Source organism: Pleurodeles waltl, chromosome 2_2, assembly GCF_031143425.1.
Source record: "Pleurodeles waltl isolate 20211129_DDA chromosome 2_2, aPleWal1.hap1.20221129, whole genome shotgun sequence".
Taxonomy (NCBI): Eukaryota; Metazoa; Chordata; class Amphibia; order Caudata; family Salamandridae; genus Pleurodeles; species Pleurodeles waltl.
Genome location: NC_090439.1, coordinates 184597889 through 184614027, shown reverse-complemented (window position 1 = coordinate 184614027; position 16139 = coordinate 184597889).

Below are 16139 nucleotides of genomic sequence, written 5' to 3'. Positions count from 1 at the left end.
TTTTAAAAACTAGAGACGTAGGACAATCCAAGATGGGGTGACTTGTGGGGCTCTGACCAGGTTCTGTTACCCAGAATCCTTTGCAAACCTCACAATTTGGCTAAAAAAACACATTTTCCTCACATTTTGGTGACAGAAAGTTCTGGAATCTGAGAGGAACCACAAATTTCCTCCCACCCAGCGTTCCCCCAAGTCTATCGATAAAAATTATACCTCACTTATGTGGGTAGTCCTAGCGCCCGTGACAGGAAATGCCCCAGAACACAACATGGACACATCCCAGTTTTTGACAGATAACAGAGGTGTTTTTTGCAAAGTGCCTACCTGTAGATTTTGGCCTCTAGCTCAGCCGGCACCTAGGGAAACCTGCCAAACCTGTGCATTTGTGAAAACTAGAGACCAAGGGGAATCCAAGATAGGGTGACTTGTGGGGCTCTGACCAGGTTCTGTTACCCAGGATCCTTTGCAAACCTCAAAATCTGGCTAAAGAAACATGTTTTCCTCACATTTTGGTGACAGAGAGTTCTAGAATCTGAGAGGAGCCACAAATTTCCTTCCACCCAGCGATCCCCCAAGTCTCCCGATAAAAATGATACCTAACTTGTGTGGGTAGGCCTAGCACCTGTGACAGGAAATACCCCAAAACACAACATGGACACATCCCATTTTTTGACAGAAAACAGAGTTGTTTTTGGAAAGTGTGTACCAGTAGATTTTGGCTTCTACCTCAGCCAGCACTGAGGGAAACCTACCTAACCTGTGCATTTTTTTAAAATAGAGACCTAGGGGAATCCATGATGGGGTGGCTTGTGGGGCTCTGACCAAGTTCTGTTACCCAGAATCCTTTGCAAATCACAAAATCTGGCTAAAGAAACATGTTTTCCTCACATTTTGGTGACAGAAAGTTCTGGAATCTGAGAGGAGCCACAAATTTCCTTCCACCAAGCGTTCCCCCAAGTGTCCTAATAAAAATGATACCTCACTTGTGTGGGTAGGCCTAGCGCCCGTGACAGGAAATACCCCAAAACACAACGTGGACACATCCCAATTTTTGACAGAAAACTGAGGTGTTTTTTGCAAAGTGCCTACCTGTACATTTTGGCCTCTACCTCAGCCGGCACCGAGGGAAACCTACCTAACCTGTGCATTTTTGAAAACTAGAGACCTAGGGGAATCCAAGATGGGGTGACTTGTGGGGCTCTGACCGGGCTATCTTACCCAGAATCCTTTGCAAACCTCAAAATCTGGCTAAAGAAACACATGTTCCTCATATTTTGGCGACAGAAAGTTCTTGAATCTGAGAGAAGCCACAAATTTCCTCCCACCCAGCGTTCCCCCAAGTGTCCTGATAAAAATGATACCTCACTTGTGTGGGTAGTCCTAGCGCCCGTGACAGGAAATGCCCCAGAACACAATGTGGACACATCCCATTTTTTGACAGAAAACAGAGGTGTTTTTTGCAAAGTGCCTACCTGTATATTTTGGCCTCTACCTCAGCCGGCACCTAGGGAAACCTGCCAAACCTGTGCATTTGTGAAAACTAGAGACCTAGGGGAATCTAAGATAGGGTGACTTGTGGGGCTCTGACCAGGTTCTGTTACCCAGAATCCTTTGCAAACCTCAAAATCTGGCTAGAGAAACAAGTTTTCCTCACATTTTCGTGACAGAGAGTTCTAGAATCTGAGAGGAGCCACAAATTTCCTTCCACCCAGCGATCCCCCAAGTCTCCCGATAAAAATTATACCTCACTTATGTGGGTAGTCCTAGCGCCCGTGACAGGAAATGTCCCAGAACACAACGTGGACACATCCCATTTTTTGACAGATAACAGAGGTGTTTTTTGCAAAGTGCCTACCTGTAGATTTTGGCCTCTAGCTCAGCCGGCACCTAGGGAAACCTGCCAAACCTGTGCATTTGTGAAAACTAGATACCAAGGGGAATCCAAGATGGGGTGACTTGTGGAGCTCTGACCAGGTTCTGTTACCCAGAATCCTTTGCAAACCTCAAAATCTGGCTAAAGAAACACGTTTTCCTCACATTTTGGTGACAGAAATTTCTGGAATCTGAGAGGAGCCACAAATTTACTTCCACCCAGCGTTCCCCCAAGTCTCCCGATAAAAATGGTACCTAACTTGGGTGGGTAGGCCTAGCGCCCGTGACAGAAAATGCCCCAAAACACAATGTGGACACATCCCATTTTTTGACAGAAAACAGAGGTGTTTTTTGGAAAGTGCCTACCTGTAGATTTTGGCCTCTACCTCAGCCGGCACCTAGGGAAACCTGCCAAACCTGTGCATTTGTGAAAACTAGAGACCTAGGGGAATCTAAGATAGGGTGACTTGTGGGGCTCTGACCAGGTTCTGTTACCCAGAATCCTTTGCAAACCTCAAAATCTGGCTAGAGAAACACGTTTTCCTCACATTTTCGTGACAGAGAGTTCTAGAATCTGAGAGGAGCCACAAATTTCCTTCCACCCAGCGATCCCCCAAGTCTCCAGATAAAAATGATACCTAACTTGTGTGGGTAGGCCTAGCGCCCGTGATAGGAAATGCCCCAAAACACAACGTGGACACATCCCATTTTTTGACAGAAAACAGAGGTGTTTTTTGGAAAGTGTCTACCTGTAGATTTTGGCCTCTACCGCAGCCGGCACCGAGGGAAACCTACCTAACCTGTGCATTTTTGAAAACTAGAGACCTAGGGGAATCCAAGATGGGTGACTTGTGGGGCTCTGTCCGGGCTATCTTACCCAGAATCCTTTGCAAACCTCAAAATCTGGCTAAAGAAACACATGTTCCTCATATTTTGGCGACAGAAAGTTCTTGAATCTGAGAGAAGCCACAAATTTCCTTCCACCCAGCGATCCCCCAAGTGTCCTGATAAAAATGATACCTCACTTGTGTGGGTAGGCCTAGCACCCGTGACAGGAAATGCCCCAAAACACAACGTGGACACATCCCATTTTTTGACAGAAAACAGAAGTGTTTTTTGCAAAGTGCCTACCTGTAGATTTTGGCCTCTAGCTCAGCCATCACCTAGGGAAACCTGCAAAACCTGTGCATTTTTAAAAACTAGATACCTAGGACAATCCAAGATGGGGTGACTTGTGGGGCTCTGACCAGGTTCTGTTACCCAGAATCCTTTGCAAACCTCACAATTTGGCAAAAAAAACACATTTTACTCACATTTTGGTGACAGAAAGTTCTGGAATCTGAGAGGAACCACAAATTTCCTCCCACCCAGCATTCCCTCAAGTCTCCCAATAAAAATTATACCTCACTTATGTGGGTAGTCCTAGCGCCCGTGACAGGAAATGCCCCAGAACACAACGTGGACACATCCCATTTTTTGACAGATAACAGAGGTGTTTTTTGCAAAGTGCCTACCTGTAGATTTTGGCCTCTAGCTCAGCCGGCACCCAGGGAAACCTGCCAAACCTGTGCATTTTTGGAAACTAGATACCAAGGGGAATCCAAGATGGGGTGACTTGTGGAGCTCTGACCAAGTTCTGTTACCCAGAATCCTTTGCAAACCTCAAAATCTGGCTAGAGAAACAAGTTTTCCTCACATTCTCGTGACAGAGAGTTCTAGAATGTGAGAGGAGCCACAAATTTCCTTCCAGCCAGCGATCCCCCAAGTCTCCCGATAAAAATGATACCTAACTTGTGTGGGTAGGCCTAGCGCCCGTGACAGGAAATGCCCCAAAACACAACGTGGACACATCCAATTTTTTGACAGAAAACAGAGGTGTTTTTTGGAAAGGGTCTACCTGTAGATTTTGGCCTCTACTTCAGCCGGCACCTAGGGAAACCTGCCAAACCTGTGCATTTGTGAAAATTAGAGACCTAGGGGAATCTAAGATAGGGTGACTTGTGGGGCTCTGACCAGGTTCTGTTACCCAGAATCCTTTGCAAACCTCAAAATCTGGCTAGAGAAACAAGTTTTCCTCACATTTTCGTGACAGAGAGTTCTAGAATCTGAGAGGAGCCACAAATTTCCTTCCACCCAGCGATCCCCCAAGTCTCCCGATAAAAATTATACCTCACTTATGTGGGTAGTCCTAGCGCCCGTGACAGGAAATGCCCCAGAACACAACGTGGACACATCCCATTTTTTGACAGATAACAGAGGTTTTTTTGCAAAGTGCCTACCTGTAGATTTTGGCCTCTAGCTCAGCCGGCACCTAGGGAAACCTGCCAAACCTGTGCATTTGTGAAAACTAGATACCAAGGGGAATCCAAGATGGGGTGACTTGTGGAGCTCTGACCAGGTTCTGTTACCCAGAATCCTTTGCAAACCTCAAAATCTGGCTAAAGAAACACGTTTTCCTCACATTTTGGTGACAGAAATTTCTGGAATCTGAGAGGAGCCACAAATTTACTTCCACCCAGCGTTCCCCCAAGTCTCCCGATAAAAATGGTACCTAACTTGGGTGGGTAGGCCTAGCGCCCGTGACAGAAAATGCCCCAAAACACAATGTGGACACATCCCATTTTTTGACAGAAAACAGAGGTGTTTTTTGGAAAGTGCCTACCTGTAGATTTTGGCCTCTACCTCAGCCGGCACCTAGGGAAACCTGCCAAACCTGTGCATTTGTGAAAACTAGAGACCTAGGGGAATCTAAGATAGGGTGACTTGTGGGGCTCTGACCAGCTTCTGTTACCCAGAATCCTTTGCAAACCTCAAAATCTGGCTAGAGAAACACGTTTTCCTCACATTTTCGTGACAGAGAGTTCGAGAATCTGAGAGGAGCCACAAATTTCCTTCCACCCAGCGATCCCCCAAGTCTCCCGATAAAAATGATACCTAACTTGTGTGGGTAGGCCTAGCGCCCGTGACAGGAAATGCCCCAAAACACAACGTGGACACATCCCATTTTTTGACAGAAAACAGAGGTGTTTTTTGGAACGTGTCTACCTGTAGATTTTGGCCTCTACCTCAGCCGGCACCGAGGGAAACCTACCTAACCTGTGCATTTTTGAAAACTAGAGACCTAGGGGAATCCAAGATGGGGTGACTTGTGGGGCTCTGACTGGGCTATCTTACCCAGAATCCTTTGCAAACCTCAAAATCTGGCTAAAGAAACACATGTTCCTCATATTTTGGCGACAGAAAGTTCTTGAATCTGAGAGAAGCCACAAATTTCCTCCCACCCAGCGTTCCCCCAAGTGTCCTGATAAAAATGATACCTCACTTGTGTGGGTAGGCCTAGCACCCGTGACAGGAAATGCCCCAAAACACAACGTGGACACATCCCATTTTTTGACAGATAACAGAGGTGTTTTTTGCAAAGTGCCTACCTGTAGATTTTGGCCTCTAGCTCAGCCGGCACCCAGGGAAACCTGCCAAACCTGTGCATTTGTGGAAACTAGATACCAAGGGGAATCCAAGATGGGGTGACTTGTGGAGCTCTGACCAGGTTCTGTTACCCAGAATCCTTTGCAAACCTCAAAATCTGGCTAGAGAAACAAGTTTTCCTCACATTTTCGTGACAGAGAGTTCTAGAATCTGAGAGGAGCCACAAATTTCCTTCCACCCAGCGATCCCCAAGTCTCCCGATAAAAATGATACCTAACTTGTGTGGGTAGGCCTAGCGCCCGTGACAGGAAATGCCCCAAAACACAACGTGGACACATCCAATTTTTTGACAGAAAACAGAGGTGTTTTTTGGAAAGGGTCTACCTGTAGATTTTGGCCTCTACTTCAGCCGGCACCTAGGGGAACCTGCCAAACCTGTGCATTTGTGAAAATTAGAGACCTAGGGGAATCTAAGATAGGGTGACTTGTGGGGCTCTGACCAGGTTCTGTTACCCAGAATCCTTTTCAAACCTCAAAATCTGGCTAGAGAAACAAGTTTTCCTCACATTTTCGTGACAGAGAGTTCTAGAATCTGAGAGGAGCCACAAATTTCCTTCCACCCAGCGATCCCCCAAGTCTCCCGATAAAAATTATACCTAACTTGTGTGGGTAGGCCTAGCGCCCGTGACAGGAAATGCCCCAAAACACAACGTGGACACATCCCATTTTTTTGACAGAAAACAGAGGTGTTTTTTGGAAAGTGTCTACCTGTAGATTTTGGCCTCTACCGCAGCCGGCACCGAGGTAAACCTACCTAACCTGTGCATTTGTGAAAACTAGAGACCTAGGGGAATCTAAGATAGGGTGACTTGTGGGGCTCTGACCGGGCTATCTTACCCAGAATCCTTTGCAAACCTCAAAATCTGGCTAAAGAAACACATGTTCCTCATATTTTGGCAACAGAAAGTTCTTGAATCTGAGAGAAGCCACAAATTTCCTCCCACCCAGCGTTCCCCCAAGTGTCCTGATAAAAATGATACCTCACTTGTGTGGGTAGGCCTAGCACCCGTGACAGGAAATGCCCCAAAACACAACGTGGACACATCCCATTTTTTGACAGAAAACAGAAGTGTTTTTTGCAAAGTGCCTACCTGTAGATTTTGGCCTCTAGCTCAGCCATCACCTAGGGAAACCTGCAAAACCTGTGCATTTTTAAAAACTAGATACCTAGGACAATCCAAGATGGGGTGACTTGTGGGGCTCTGACCAGGTTCTGTTACCCAGAATCCTTTGCAAACCTCACAATTTGGCAAAAAAAACACATTTTACTCACATTTTGGTGACAGAAAGTTCTGGAATCTGAGAGGAACCACAAATTTCCTCCCACCCAGCATTCCCCCAAGTCTCCCGATAAAAATTATACCTCACTTATGTGGGTAGTCCTAGCGCCCGTGACAGGAAATGCCCCAGAACACAACGTGGACATATCCCATTTTTTGACAGATAACAGAGGTGTTTTTTGCAAAGTGCCTACCTGTAGATTTTGGCCTCTAGCTCAGCCGGCACCTAGGGAAACCTGCCAAACCTGTGCATTTGTGAAAACTAGATACCAAGGGGAATCCAAGATGGGGTGACTTGTGGGGCTCTGACCAGGTTCTGTTACCCAGAATCCTTTGCAAACCTCAAAATCTGGCTAAAGAAACACGTTTTCCTCACATTTTGGTGACAGAAATTTCTGGAATCTGAGAGGAGCCACAAATTTACTTCCACCCAGCGTTCCCCCAAGTCTCCCGATAAAAATGGTACCTAACTTGGGTGGGTAGGCCTAGCGCCCGTGACAGAAAATGCCCCAAAACACAATGTGGACACATCCCATTTTTTGACAGAAAACAGAGGTGTTTTTTGGAAAGTGCCTACCTGTAGATTTTGGCCTCTACCTCAGCCGGCACCTAGGGAAACCTGCCAAACCTGTGCATTTGTGAAAACTAGAGACCTAGGGGAATCTAAGATAGGGTGACTTGTGGGGCTCTGACCAGGTTCTGTTACCCAGAATCCTTTGCAAACCTCAAAATCTGGCTAGAGAAACACGTTTTCCTCACATTTTCGTGACAGAGAGTTCTAGAATCTGAGAGGAGCCACAAATTTCCTTCCACCCAGCGATCCCCCAAGTCTCCCGATAAAAATGATACCTAACTTGTGTGGGTAGGCCTAGCGCCCGTGACAGGAAATGCCCCAAAACACAACGTGGACACATCCCATTTTTTGACAGAAAACAGAGGTGTTTTTTGGAAAGTGTCTACCTGTAGATTTTGGCCTCTACCTCAGCCGGCACCGAGGGAAACCTACCTAACCTGTGCATTTTTGAAAACTAGAGACCTAGGGGAATCCAAGATGGGGTGACTTGTGGGGCTCTGACCGGGCTATTTTACCCAGAATCCTTTGCAAACCTCAAAATCTGGCTAAAGAAACACATGTTCCTCATATTTTGGCGACAGAAAGTTCTTGAATCTGAGAGAAGCCACAAATTTCCTCCCACCCAGCGTTCCCCCAAGTGTCCTGATAAAAATGATACCTCACTTGTGTGGGTAGGCCTAGCACCCGTGACAGGAAATGCCCCAAAACACAACGTGGACACATCCCATTTTTTGACAGATAACAGAGGTGTTTTTTGCAAAGTGCCTACCTGTAGATTTTGGCCTCTAGCTCAGCCGGCACCCAGGGAAACCTGCCAAACCTGTGCATTTGTGGAAACTAGATACCAAGGGGAATCCAAGATGGGGTGACTTGTGGAGCTCTGACCAGGTTCTGTTACCCAGAATCCTTTGCAAACCTCAAAGTCTGGCTAGAGAAACAAGTTTTCCTCACATTTTCATGACAGAGAGATCTAGAATCTGAGAGGAGCCACAAATTTCCTTCCACCCAGCGATCCCCCAAGTCTCCCGATAAAAATGATACCTAACTTGTGTGGGTAGGCCTAGCGCCCGTGACAGGAAATGCCCCAAAACACAACGTGGACACATCCAATTTTTTGACAGAAAACAGAGGTGTTTTTTGGAAAGGGTCTACCTGTAGATTTTGGCCTCTACTTCAGCCGGCACCTAGGGAAACCTGCCAAACCTGTGCATTTGTGAAAATTAGAGACCTAGGGGAATCTAAGATAGGGTGACTTGTGGGGCTCTGACCAGGTTCTGTTACCCAGAATCCTTTGCAAACCTCAAAATCTGGCTAGAGAAACAAGTTTTCCTCACATTTTCGTGACAGAGAGTTCTAGAATCTGAGAGGAGCCACAAATTTCCTTCCACCCAGCGATCCCCCAAGTCTCCCGATAAAAATTATACCTCACTTATGTGGGTAGTCCTAGCGCCCGTGACAGGAAATGCCCCAGAACACAACGTGGACACATCCCATTTTTTGACAGATAACAGAGGTGTTTTTTGCAAAGTGCCTACCTGTAGATTTTGGCCTCAAGCTCAGCCGGCACCTAGGGAAACCTGCCAAACCTGTGCATTTGTGAAAACTAGATACCAAGGGGAATCCAAGATGGGGTGACTTGTGGAGCTCTGACCAGGTTCTGTTACCCAGAATCCTTTGCAAACCTCAAAATCTGGCTAAAGAAACACGTTTTCCTCACATTTTGGTGACAGAAATTTCTGGAATCTGAGAGGAGCCACAAATTAACTTCCACCCAGCGTTCCCCCAAGTCTCCCGATAAAAATGGTACCTAACTTGGGTGGGTAGGCCTAGCGCCCGTGACAGAAAATGCCCCAAAACACAATGTGGACACATCCCATTTTTTGACAGAAAACAGAGGTGTTTTTTGGAAAGTGCCTACCTGTAGATTTTGGCCTCTACCTCAGCCGGCACCTAGGGAAACCTGCCAAACCTGTGCATTTGTGAAAACTAGAGACCTAGGGGAATCTAAGATAGGGTGACTTGTGGGGCTCTGACCAGGTTCTGTTACCCAGAATCCTTTGCAAACCTCAAAATCTGGCTAGAGAAACACGTTTTCCTCACATTTTCGTGACAGAGAGTTCTAGAATCTGAGAGGAGCCACAAATTTCCTTCCACCCAGCGACCCCCCAAGTCTCCAGATAAAAATGATACCTAACTTGTGTGGGTAGGCCAAGCGCCCGTGATAGGAAATGCCCCAAAACACAACGTGGACACACCCCATTTTTTGACAGAAAACAGAGGTGTTTTTTGGAAAGTGTCTACCTGTAGATTTTGGCCTCTACCGCAGCCGGCACCGAGGGAAACCTACCTAACCTGTGCATTTTTGAAAACTAGAGACCTAGGGGAATCCAAGATGGGGTGACTTGTGGGGCTCTGTCCGGGCTATCTTACCCAGAATCCTTTGCAAACCTCAAAATCTGGCTAAAGAAACACATGTTCCTCATATTTTGGCGACAGAAAGTTCTTGAATCTGAGAGAAGCCACAAATTTCCTCCCACCCAGCGTTCCCCCAAGTGTCCTGATAAAAATGATACCTCACTTGTGTGGGTAGGCCTAGCACCCGTGACAGGAAATGCCCCAAAACACAACGTGGACACATCCCATTTTTTGACAGAAAACAGAAGTGTTTTTTGCAAAGTGCCTACCTGTAGATTTTGGCCTCTAGCTCAGCCATCACCTAGGGAAACCTGCAAAACCTGTGCATTTTTAAAAACTAGATACCTAGGACAATCCAAGATGGGGTGACTTGTGGGGCTCTGACCAGGTTCTGTTACCCAGAATCCTTTGCAAACCTCACAATTTGGCAAAAAAAAAACATTTTACTCACATTTTGGTGACAGAAAGTTCTGGAATCTGAGAGGAACCACAAATTTCCTCCCACCCAGCATTCCCTCAAGTCTCCCGATAAAAATTATACCTCACTTATGTGGGTAGTCCTAGCGCCCGTGACAGGAAATGCCCCAGAACACAACGTGGACACATCCCATTTTTTGACAGATAACAGAGGTGTTTTTTGCAAAGTGCCTACCTGTAGATTTTGGCCTCTAGCTCAGCCGGCACCCAGGGAAACCTGCCAAACCTGTGCATTTGTGGAAACTAGATACCAAGGGGAATCCAAGATGGGGTGACTTGTGGAGCTCTGACCAAGTTCTGTTACCCAGAATCCTTTGCAAACCTCAAAATCTGGCTAGAGAAACAAGTTTTCCTCACATTCTCGTGACAGAGAGTTCTAGAATCTGAGAGGAGCCACAAATTTCCTTCCAGCCAGCGATCCCCCAAGTCTCCCGATAAAAATGATACCTAACTTGTGTGGGTAGGCCTAGCGCCCGTGACAGGAAATGCCCCAAAACACAACGTGGACACATCCAATTTTTTGACAGAAAACAGAGGTGTTTTTTGGAAAGGGTCTACCTGTAGATTTTGGCCTCTACTTCAGCCGTCACCTAGGGAAACCTGCCAAACCTGTGCATTTGTGAAAATTAGAGACCTAGGGGAATCTAAGATAGGGTGACTTGTGGGGCTCTGACCAGGTTCTGTTACCCAGAATCCTTTGCAAACCTCAAAATCTGGCTAGAGAAACAAGTTTTCCTCACATTTTCGTGACAGAGAGTTCTAGAATCTGAGGAGCCACAAATTTCCTTCCACCCAGCGATCCCCCAAGTCTCCCGATAAAAATTATACCTCACTTATGTGGGTAGTCCTAGCGCCCGTGACAGGAAATGCCCCAGAACACAACGTGGACACATCCCATTTTTTGACAGATAACAGAGGTTTTTTTGCAAAGTGCCTACCTGTAGATTTTGGCCTCTAGCTCAGCCGGCACCTAGGGAAACCTGCCAAACCTGTGCATTTGTGAAAACTAGATACCAAGGGGAATCCAAGATGGGGTGACTTGTGGAGCTCTGACCAGGTTCTGTTACCCAGAATCCTTTGCAAACCTCAAAATCTGGCTAAAGAAACACGTTTTCCTCACATTTTGGTGACAGAAATTTCTGGAATCTGAGAGGAGCCACAAATTTACCTCCACCCAGCGTTCCCCCAAGTCTCCCGATAAAAATGGTACCTAACTTGGGTGGGTAGGCCTAGCGCCCGTGACAGAAAATGCCCCAAAACACAATGTGGACACATCCCATTTTTTGACAGAAAACAGAGGTGTTTTTTGGAAAGTGCCTACCTGTAGATTTTGGCCTCTACCTCAGCCGGCACCTAGGGAAACCTGCCAAACCTGTGCATTTGTGAAACCTAGAGACCTAGGGGAATCTAAGATAGGGTGACTTGTGGGGCTCTGACCAGGTTCTGTTACCCAGAATCCTTTGCAAACCTCAAAATCTGGCTAGAGAAACACGTTTTCCTCACATTTTCGTGACAGAGAGTTCGAGAATCTGAGAGGAGCCACACATTTCCTTCCACCCAGCGATCCCCCAAGTCTCCCGATAAAAATGATACCTAACTTGTGTGGGTAGGCCTAGCGCCCGTGACAGGAAATGCCCCAAAACACAACGTGGACACATCCCATTTTTTGACAGAAAACAGAGGTGTTTTTTGGAAAGTGTCTACCTGTAGATTTTGGCCTCTACCTCAGCCGGCACCGAGGGAAACCTACCTAACCTGTGCATTTTTGAAAACTAGAGACCTAGGGGAATCCAAGATGGGGTGACTTGTGGGGCTCTGACTGGGCTATCTTACCCAGAATCCTTTGCAAACCTCAAAATCTGGCTAAAGAAACACATGTTCCTCATATTTTGGCGACAGAAAGTTCTTGAATCTGAGAGAAGCCACAAATTTCCTCCCACCCAGCGTTCCCCCAAGTGTCCTGATAAAAATGATACCTCACTTGTGTGGGTAGGCCTAGCACCCGTGACAGGAAATGCCCCAAAACACAACGTGGACACATCCAATTTTTTGACAGAAAACAGAGGTGTTTTTTGGAAAGGGTCTACCTGTAGATTTTGGCCTCTAGCTCAGCCGGCACCTAGGGAAACCTGCCAAACCTGTGCATTTGTGGAAACTAGATACCAAGGGGAATCCAAGATGGGGTGACTTGTGGAGCTCTGACCAGGTTCTGTTACCCAGAATCCTTTGCAAACCTCAAAATCTGGCTAGAGAAACAAGTTTTCCTCACATTTTCGTGACAGAGAGTTCTAGAATCTGAGAGGAGCCACAAATTTCCTTCCACCCAGCGATCCCCAAAGTCTCCCGATAAAAATTATACCTCACTTATGTGGGTAGTCCTAGCGCCCGTGACAGGAAATGCCCCAGAACACAACGTGGACACATCCCATTTTTTGACAGATAACAGAGGTGTTTTTTGCAAAGTGCCTACCTGTAGATTTTGGCCTCTAGCTCAGCCGGCACCCAGGGAAACCTGCCAAACCTGTGCATTTTTGGAAACTAGATACCAAGGGGAATCCAAGATGGGGTGACTTGTGGAGCTCTGACCAAGTTCTGTTACCCAGAATCCTTTGCAAACCTCAAAATCTGGCTAGAGAAACAAGTTTTCCTCACATTCTCGTGACAGAGAGTTCTAGAATGTGAGAGGAGCCACAAATTTCCTTCCAGCCAGCGATCCCCCAAGTCTCCCGATAAAAATGATACCTAACTTGTGTGGGTAGGCCTAGCGCCCGTGACAGGAAATGCCCCAAAACACAACGTGGACACATCCAATTTTTTGACAGAAAACAGAGGTGTTTTTTGGAAAGGGTCTACCTGTAGATTTTGGCCTCTACTTCAGCCGGCACCTAGGGAAACCTGCCAAACCTGTGCATTTGTGAAAATTAGAGACCTAGGGGAATCTAAGATAGGGTGACTTGTGGGGCTCTGACCAGGTTCTGTTACCCAGAATCCTTTGCAAACCTCAAAATCTGGCTAGAGAAACAAGTTTTCCTCACATTTTCGTGACAGAGAGTTCTAGAATCTGAGAGGAGCCACAAATTTCCTTCCACCCAGCGATCCCCCAAGTCTCCCGATAAAAATTATACCTCACTTATGTGGGTAGTCCTAGCGCCCGTGACAGGAAATGCCCCAGAACACAACGTGGACACATCCCATTTTTTGACAGATAACAGAGGTTTTTTTGCAAAGTGCCTACCTGTAGATTTTGGCCTCTAGCTCAGCCGGCACCTAGGGAAACCTGCCAAACCTGTGCATTTGTGAAAACTAGATACCAAGGGGAATCCAAGATGGGGTGACTTGTGGAGCTCTGACCAGGTTCTGTTACCCAGAATCCTTTGCAAACCTCAAAATCTGGCTAAAGAAACACGTTTTCCTCACATTTTGGTGACAGAAATTTCTGGAATCTGAGAGGAGCCACAAATTTACTTCCACCCAGCGTTCCCCCAAGTCTCCCGATAAAAATGGTACCTAACTTGGGTGGGTAGGCCTAGCGCCCGTGACAGAAAATGCCCCAAAACACAATGTGGACACATCCCATTTTTTGACAGAAAACAGAGGTGTTTTTTGGAAAGTGCCTACCTGTAGATTTTGGCCTCTACCTCAGCCGGCACCTAGGGAAACCTGCCAAACCTGTGCATTTGTGAAAACTAGAGACCTAGGGGAATCTAAGATAGGGTGACTTGTGGGGCTCTGACCAGCTTCTGTTACCCAGAATCCTTTGCAAACCTCAAAATCTGGCTAGAGAAACACGTTTTCCTCACATTTTCGTGACAGAGAGTTCGAGAATCTGAGAGGAGCCACAAATTTCCTTCCACCCAGCGATCCCCCAAGTCTCCCGATAAAAATGATACCTAACTTGTGTGGGTAGGCCTAGCGCCCGTGACAGGAAATGCCCCAAAACACAACGTGGACACATCCCATTTTTTGACAGAAAACAGAGGTGTTTTTTGGAACGTGTCTACCTGTAGATTTTGGCCTCTACCTCAGCCGGCACCGAGGGAAACCTACCTAACCTGTGCATTTTTGAAAACTAGAGACCTAGGGGAATCCAAGATGGGGTGACTTGTGGGGCTCTGACTGGGCTATCTTACCCAGAATCCTTTGCAAACCTCAAAATCTGGCTAAAGAAACACATGTTCCTCATATTTTGGCGACAGAAAGTTCTTGAATCTGAGAGAAGCCACAAATTTCCTCCCACCCAGCGTTCCCCCAAGTGTCCTGATAAAAATGATACCTCACTTGTGTGGGTAGGCCTAGCACCCGTGACAGGAAATGCCCCAAAACACAACGTGGACACATCCCATTTTTTGACAGATAACAGAGGTGTTTTTTGCAAAGTGCCTACCTGTAGATTTTGGCCTCTAGCTCAGCCGGCACCCAGGGAAACCTGCCAAACCTGTGCATTTGTGGAAACTAGATACCAAGGGGAATCCAAGATGGGGTGACTTGTGGAGCTCTGACCAGGTTCTGTTACCCAGAATCCTTTGCAAACCTCAAAATCTGGCTAGAGAAACAAGTTTTCCTCACATTTTCGTGACAGAGAGTTCTAGAATCTGAGAGGAGCCACAAATTTCCTTCCACCCAGCGATCCCCAAGTCTCCCGATAAAAATGATACCTAACTTGTGTGGGTAGGCCTAGCGCCCGTGACAGGAAATGCCCCAAAACACAACGTGGACACATCCAATTTTTTGACAGAAAACAGAGGTGTTTTTTGGAAAGGGTCTACCTGTAGATTTTGGCCTCTACTTCAGCCGGCACCTAGGGGAACCTGCCAAACCTGTGCATTTGTGAAAATTAGAGACCTAGGGGAATCTAAGATAGGGTGACTTGTGGGGCTCTGACCAGGTTCTGTTACCCAGAATCCTTTTCAAACCTCAAAATCTGGCTAGAGAAACAAGTTTTCCTCACATTTTCGTGACAGAGAGTTCTAGAATCTGAGAGGAGCCACAAATTTCCTTCCACCCAGCGATCCCCCAAGTCTCCCGATAAAAATTATACCTAACTTGTGTGGGTAGGCCTAGCGCCCGTGACAGGAAATGCCCCAAAACACAACGTGGACACATCCCATTTTTTTGACAGAAAACAGAGGTGTTTTTTGGAAAGTGTCTACCTGTAGATTTTGGCCTCTACCGCAGCCGGCACCGAGGTAAACCTACCTAACCTGTGCATTTGTGAAAACTAGAGACCTAGGGGAATCTAAGATAGGGTGACTTGTGGGGCTCTGACCGGGCTATCTTACCCAGAATCCTTTGCAAACCTCAAAATCTGGCTAAAGAAACACATGTTCCTCATATTTTGGCAACAGAAAGTTCTTGAATCTGAGAGAAGCCACAAATTTCCTCCCACCCAGCGTTCCCCCAAGTGTCCTGATAAAAATGATACCTCACTTGTGTGGGTAGGCCTAGCACCCGTGACAGGAAATGCCCCAAAACACAACGTGGACACATCCCATTTTTTGACAGAAAACAGAAGTGTTTTTTGCAAAGTGCCTACCTGTAGATTTTGGCCTCTAGCTCAGCCATCACCTAGGGAAACCTGCAAAACCTGTGCATTTTTAAAAACTAGATACCTAGGACAATCCAAGATGGGGTGACTTGTGGGGCTCTGACCAGGTTCTGTTACCCAGAATCCTTTGCAAACCTCACAATTTGGCAAAAAAAACACATTTTACTCACATTTTGGTGACAGAAAGTTCTGGAATCTGAGAGGAACCACAAATTTCCTCCCACCCAGCATTCCCCCAAGTCTCCCGATAAAAATTATACCTCACTTATGTGGGTAGTCCTAGCGCCCGTGACAGGAAATGCCCCAGAACACAACGTGGACATATCCCATTTTTTGACAGATAACAGAGGTGTTTTTTGCAAAGTGCCTACCTGTAGATTTTGGCCTCTAGCTCAGCCGGCACCTAGGGAAACCTGCCAAACCTGTGCATTTGTGAAAACTAGATACCAAGGGGAATCCAAGATGGGGTGACTTGTGGGGCTCTGACCAG